The following is a 6,792-nucleotide window of genomic DNA, read 5'->3' as shown; positions in this document are numbered from 1 at the left end:
GATGAAATTGTGTGTTGAATCTGTCAGTTACAAAATCAGTCAGGGAGGCAGAGAAATTGGACCAATTCAACCTACCCGTGGATTGAGACAGGGGGGTCCGCTTAGTCCGTTTCTTTTTCTAATCTGTGCAGAAGGTCTATCGACGCTTTTGCAGGCCAAGGAACGAGCTGGGCTGATACATGGCTGCCAGATTGCACGATCTGCACCATGCATCTCTCATCTGTTTTTTACAGATGATAGCTACCTCTTTTTTCGCGCCTCAATTGACGAAGCTAGAATGATTAAACAGTGTCTCCAGGAATATGAGAAAGCTTCTGGTTAGTGTATCAATACTGAGAAATCCGCCTTGGTTTTCAGTACTAACACTAGATCCTCTGACAGGAATTTGATCAGCTCAGAGCTAGCGATTCAGGAGGTACATGAGCTAGGCTTCTACTTAGGAGCACCGGCAGTGGTGGGAAGGAGTAAGATGAAAACCTTTGGTTTCCTCAAAGACAGAATACAAGCCAGAATCTACAATTGGAAGGAAAAATTCCTCTCAAGAGCTGGAAAAGAAGTGTTAATAAAAGCGGTGCTCCAATCAATCCCTACTTATATAATGAGCATCTTTTTATTACCAAATCAATTTTGTGAGGATGTAGAACGCATGTTGAACCATTTTTGGTGGAAAGGTGACTCCAATTCTGGTACTGGAATTCATTGGATGCGATATGAGCGCTTGTGCAAGCCTAAGAATGCTGGTGGAATTGGATTTAGAAGATTACAGGACTTCAATATGGCTTTGCTTGCAAAACAGGCCTGGTGCCTCATTAAACAGCCCTATTCATTAGTGGCACAGCTATTAAAAGCTAGGTATTTCCCGTCAACGGATTTCCTAAATTCTACCATTGGCCATAATCCATCGTACGTATGGCGCAGTATTCTATTAAGCCGAGACTTGCTAAAAAACGGGTTAAGACGGAAGATTGGCAACGGAAGGCTCACACTGATTCGGGAGGAGCCTTGGCTTCCTGACTTGATAAACCCTTCAGTTACCAGTGTTTTAGAGGAAGGAATGACCATCAGGTCTGTGAGTGACTTGATGAAGGAAGACGGCACATGGAATCGAGACTTAATTCAGACGGCTTTCAACCAAAGAGACCAGCGCCTAATTCTATCCATTCCCAGAGTTAATAATCAATCAGAAGACTCATGGTTCTGGGGATTTGACAGATCGGGGGAATATAAGGTTAAATCGGGATATCGAAGCTTGACCAAGAAGTATGACAGACAGGAGAATGAAATTATAAGCTGGAATCTTCTATGGCAGTTAAAAATGGCACCAAAAGTTAAAAATTTTATATGGAGACTGATATCGGGGTGCTTACCTGTGATGAGTAACCTGCAAATTCGCCATAGCACCTTATCCCCCCTGTGCCCGCTGTGTAAATTAGCTGTTGAAGACGACGATCATGCATTCGTGCATTGCCCCTTCACGCAACAGATATGGAAAGCCTTCTTCCGTGACGATCGTATGGCTTCAATGTCGGAATTCATAAGTTGGCTAGCTGGTAAGATAACAGATAGAGGTAGTGAGGCGGAGAAGGAGTTAGTGTGGTTAATCTGGGGGATCTGGAAAAATCGGAATAGTGAAGTCTGGAACAAAAAACATTTAGCAGCCGAGGAGGTAGTTACTGCAGCAAGCCGTGAATATTTGGAATGGGTAATTGCTAGGGATCTTCGGCAGACAACAAGACCTCCAATCTGTTTACAACCTAGCCGCTGGTAAGCTCCACCAATTAACAAAGTAGCCTGCAATGTGGATGCCGGAGTGTTTAAAGAGGACGGATACTGTTCATTTGGTTTCCTAATTCGAGATCAAAACGGGATTTGCAAATTTGCTCAACATGGTGCTCTGGACGGCTATTTTGAACCAATCATAGCCGAAGCAATGGCAGTGAAGGAAGCACTTTCGTGGCTGAAAGACAACGGCTATGGTAACGTTGATGTTTGGTCTGATTGCCTATCGCTAATCCAAGCTATCAACAACAATGTGCAGACCTTGTCCTATTTATCTGATATTGTTTCCATTTGTGTTTCTCTATTACATGAGTTAGATAATGTATCTATCTCCTTCGTCAAGCGTTCAGCGAACTGCGCAGCCCATAGCTTAGCTAGAGCGGTCAGTTCAGTGTCTGTTCGCGGGGAATGGCAAAATGCCCCCCCTTTATTGTTTCTATTCTTGTTTCTGATTCAATTTAATAAAAGCTTATTCTTTGATTCAAAAAAAAAAAGTTCCAAATATGAAATATATAGATACATAATACGTAATTAATAGTTATAGGACTCAAAAGTAATTTTTAAAAATATATTACATAGTTATATACATATATATACAAGTAGAAATATCAAAAAGTTGAGAAAAGAGGGTTAAAAGAGGGATTTTCGGATTCCAGCAGATTACCGACAGAAAATCCGTCGGTAATCTGATGTTAGTGACAGAAAAGGCAGAATATCAACAGCAGTCCCTATACTTTCCAGATTTGTTCAAACACTTTACATTAGATCTATTCTATCGTTTTGGACCTCCGAACTACCCAAATTGGATCATAGTCTATAACGGAGACTCCTAAAACGATGTTTTCTTTTAAAACGTTATTTAGAAATGTTTTCCAAAACTTATAATTACAACGTTTTTTTTAATCCCGAACTACCTTTGGATCGGATCACGGTTCATATTGGGATGTTAAACGAGGTTTTTATTTCAAAACAAATCCAAGCGTCTATTTAATACGAGACGAAAAATTAAATAAATACGGAATGTTAAATAAAACGTGATAAATAAATAACTAGTTAAATAAATAAAACTATCACCTTAAATAAATAAAACAAATAAAATGAATAAATAAAGGAAATAAATAAAACGAGTCTAGTCCTCGGATAATACCTCAAGATCGGTATTGACAGCTGAAGTCGGTTGATTCCACGAGTTACGATTTTTGTGTTTTTCGGTGTTTTTAGTAAAATTTTAACTTTTAGGAAATTCGGATTTTTTAAGAAAAAAATGTTTTTTCCCAAAAAAATAACTTTCTCTCTCTAAAAAATGTTTTAGAGTGAGAAGCTCCCAAAAATCCTCCTCCATTCTTGCATGGGGATCCGTGCCTTTTATAGGCACGGATCCCAAAATATTTTGGGCGTAGCCCGACGGGCGTCGGGCTACGCCCAAAAAATTTCGGGCTACGCCCAACCTCTGTTGGGCGCCCGCCCAACAGGCGTTGGGCATTCGCCCAGCGCCGTTGGGCGTCCGCCCAATGGATGTTGGGCGCGCGCGCCTAGCTGCCGCGGGGCGTGCGCCCCGCGTTGCTGGGCACGCGTCCAACTGCCGTCGGACGCGCGTCGGCTGCCGCTAGGCGCTCGCCCAACGTCGCTGAGCACTCGCAACCCCTACAGACCCCCCTCGTGATTTTTATTTTTTATTATTATTTTTTTAACTTATCGGAACCAACCGTTTCAACCGTCTTGTTATGGGTTTTCGTCACAGGTCCTCCGACTCGGTGTCTACAACTGGTTATGTTTTCACTCTTGGAGGTTCAGTTGTCAGTTGGAAAGCTACTTTACAGCCTACAGTGACTTTGTCTACTATGGAAGCAGAGCATATGGCAGTAACTGAACCTGCTAAGGAGGGGATTTGGCTTAAAGGACTGGTTAGTGATCTTGGTCTACATCATGATCAGGCTACAGTGTATTGTGACAGTTTGAGTGCAATCTGTTTAGCCAAGGATCATGTTCATCATGCGAGGACAAAGCATAAAGATGTGAGGTATCATTTTCTGAGAAGTGAGAAGAGGGTAAAGGTGAAGAAGGTTGGCACTGCCGACAATCCTACTGACATGTTTACCAAGCCCGTTCCATAGAGCAAGTTTCAACACTGTTAGGACTTACTAAACATCATAGATTACTAGTTGCCTATGGGCAAATCTGAGGCAGAAGGAGAAGTCTGTTCATCTGGCACTGTCATGGGTGCATCTGTTATGTTTTCAGGAGGATTCAAGTCAAGGTGGAGATTTGTCGTAATGCTTTGAATCAGTATATCCTATTTCCTATTCGGAGTAGTATTGTGTTTCGGATTTCTACTTGGATTTGGAATCATGGGGACATTGTGGGATCATGGGTTCCTAGTTGGATTAGGATCATGGGTTCCTAGTTGGATTGGGATCATGGGTTCCTAGTTGGATTAGGATCATGGGTTCCTAGTTGGATTAGGTTAGATTGGGTATTATAAATACCCCATTATGTAAACCTAATTTTTAATCTGTTTTTCTGCCTCCTAATAAATACTATTCTCCTTCTGCCCATGGACTAACCAACACAACGTTGGTGAACCACGTAAATCTGTGTTTCAATTATTTACTTATTTATCTTTCATTAATTCCGCACAACATATGCGATACTTGGTCTCTTGGGATGATAGGTCGGATCATCCACATTTTGTTTATTTCCTTAAAACCCTCTCAAGTATCTTCTTGGTTATCTTATATTGTAGTTTTAATTCATCTTCTTTACCCTTTTATAGAGACTGAACAAATGTGTGATCATTTTGCAGTTTAAAGGAATGTGTTGGATGTGCAGGCTAAGAACCAAGTCGCATCTTCAGTGATGATCAACCATCCAGTTTTTCACCATCTAAGATAATCAGGCTCTTTGAAAGGGAACTTGTCAATTCCTCCCTTGATTCTACCCATGCTCTTGTCTGGTATTCTTCTCTAGTTTACACTCGGCCTCAAAAGGTGAGTTTTGATTTTTTATGTTTGAATTTAGTTTCTGATTAATCTCTCTTTGTTGCCTTTGTTAGGAGAAAGATATTTCTTCATCTTTAATGGACTATGGAGTTTTGATGCTCCTAATATCAGCTTTTTTTCCTCCTCAAATGAGTCCAATTCAACCTATCCCATAGTGTCAGTAAACCCATAACTAAACTTAATCTTCATGCTCAGGTGACTGACTTTGAGTCTCTTCCAAAAGCAATTGCACAGGCTCTAAAAAGACCAGTGCGGAGAAAAGCCATGGATGTTGAATTTGATGCCCTTATTCGAAATAAAACTTGAAGCCCTCTATATCTCAAAATGTTGTTGGTTGTAAATGGATTTTTCACATAAAAAAAAGATCCCAATGGTAAAATTATTCAGTACAAAGCCCGACTTGTGGCAAAGGGTTTCCATCAATGCACGGGTCTTGATAATAATAAGACCTTTAGTCCCATTGTTAACCAGCTACCGTCCATTTGATTTTGTCTCTTGTTGTGAGTCGAGGTTGGCCCTTATGCCAACTTGACATTAGCAATGCTTTTTTATAGGGTATAGTCACAGATGAAGTTTACATCTCTTAATCGTCGGGTTAAAGTGATTTAATACATCTAAATTATGTGTGCAATTTGAATAAGGCATTGTATGGCCCTATGAAGCACCGATATGGGTACGCATACGGGTACGCGTACGGGTATGGCAAACGGCATTTCTAAAAAATATGAGATACGGGTACGGCGGGGATACGACAAATTTGTATATAATTAATAATATATATATATCATTTATAATAAAAATTCAAAAGATACATAAATATATAAATCACAAATCATAGTCATAAAGTCATTATAAAAACACAAATAATACTCACAAGTCATTATAAAACCACAAATAACATCTATAATATTAACTAATTGAACAGAAGAACTCGACCAGATGAAGAAAATGATTTAGGAACTTCAATTTTTTAGGGTTCAATCGCATCGCACCTTCAATTTTAGTTTTTAGGGTTCAATCCAAATGTTGTGCCTATATATACTAGTGGGTGGGATTATTTAATTTTAATCCTTATACTTTCTGAGTTTTAAAAAAAGAACCCTTATACTTTCAAAGTGTTTTAAAAAAAACCCTAAAGTATCCCCGACGTGTCCCCAAAGTGTCCCCAAAGTGTCGTCATGTATCCCCTCATTTAAAAAAAAAGAAAAAAGGGGACACTTCCCAGGCGTGTCCCATACGTATCCCGGCGTATCCCCATACTCGGAGTATCGGATACGCGTACGGTGACCTTCAGGAAGTATCGGTGCTTCATAGGCATGGCCTTAAACAAGCGCCACTGGCTTGGTATAACGAGTTATCTAATTTTTTTGCTTCAAGTGGACTTCAAAATTTGTTTCAGATTTTTCTCTGTTTAAAATCCACTCCAATGGTTAGATTATCTAATTATTAGTCTGTGTTGATGATATTATAGTTACAAGTAATGATTCGCATGTCCTTGAAGCATTCATAAAAAAAAAAAATTCCTCTCGGATCTCTCTTAAAGATTTGGGCACACTCGCCTACTTTCTTGGAGTTGAAGTTCTTCCTCATCCTACTGGATTGTTCTTAAGTTAGAGAAAATATATTTCTGATATTTTAAATCGGGCTAACATAGATGGTTCTACGCATGTTGCAACCCCCAAAACGACTCATCTTCCGTTGTCTTTAACTAGAAAAGTCTTCCAGATCCTACTGAGTATTGTGCCTTAATTGGAAATTTACAGTACCTAAGCCTAACTCGCCCTGGTGTTACCTTCACTATAAATAAACAAGCCCAATACATGCATCGTCCAATCGAAGATCATTTACTAGCCTTGAAGTGTCTACTTCGCTACTTAAGTGGCACATTATCTACAGGATTAGTTCTTTATATCAATTCTCCACTCCAAATACATGCTTTCTCTAGCACGGATTGGGCTTGTGATAATAATGATTATATTTCGACTACTGCTTACTATTGAAACTCAATTTTGAT

This window comes from Euphorbia lathyris, chromosome 2 (assembly GCF_963576675.1).
Source record: "Euphorbia lathyris chromosome 2, ddEupLath1.1, whole genome shotgun sequence".
Taxonomy (NCBI): Eukaryota; Viridiplantae; Streptophyta; class Magnoliopsida; order Malpighiales; family Euphorbiaceae; genus Euphorbia; species Euphorbia lathyris.
The sequence above is the reverse complement of the archived record's forward strand: the minus strand, read 5'-3'. Positions refer to the sequence as shown.